Source organism: Triticum aestivum, chromosome 3D (genome assembly GCF_018294505.1).
Source record: "Triticum aestivum cultivar Chinese Spring chromosome 3D, IWGSC CS RefSeq v2.1, whole genome shotgun sequence".
Taxonomy (NCBI): Eukaryota; Viridiplantae; Streptophyta; class Magnoliopsida; order Poales; family Poaceae; genus Triticum; species Triticum aestivum.
The window spans coordinates 482471021-482471809 of record NC_057802.1 but is presented as its reverse complement, the minus strand read 5'-3'; positions in this window follow the sequence as shown (position 1 = coordinate 482471809).

The following is a 789-nucleotide window of genomic DNA, read 5'->3' as shown; positions in this document are numbered from 1 at the left end:
GGAAGAGTCTACGACAAATGAGAAGTGTATGTGATGCAAGCTTTGTGTTTATTGTGCATTATTTTTCTTGATGTATGTATTGTGCATTGTAAAATCATACTGTAAAAAAGGATGGCAACTTTTTTAGAAGATTTTTTTGGACAATTTCAATATAGAAGGTTCTAGAACAAATGAGAATGCTTGTGTTTCGAGATTTGTGCATATAGTGCATTGCATAAATCATAAAGTAAAAAAATAATGTGAATTAATTAAATGTTTTTTTGGATAATTAAAGCACGAAGGATTCTAGAAGAAAGGAGAAGTGCCTGTGTTTTGAGGTTGTGCATTGTGATTAAGGTCAAGAATGGAATATTCTAGATAGTACATGTGGCCGAATCCGATGGAGTGAAAATGACATCCAACGGTCAATAGTGCTCGGATTTGCCACCTCAATGCCATCGAATTAGATTCATCCCACAAACAATTTTTTGAAACGAGGTCCCTTAGATCCCTTCAATAACAAGGGTCAAAGAGAATTGCCCGGTTAATTAACAAAGACCCAAACGAAAACCGTTACAAGACGCCCACATGAAAGGGCACCCACTGACCTATCTATCCACATGACCCATACACATTGCAAGGAGAGGGCACCGTCAAGGTTGCCTACAAAGTCATCGTTATCACTTCTCCTCAAGCAAGTGACTCAGACTTCTTCGCGGACGACCCATCAGGACCACTCCAACCAGCAATATTCAAAGTTATTCGTACACTGTATGATGGTATATGGAGGTATAAATATAGATATCCAGT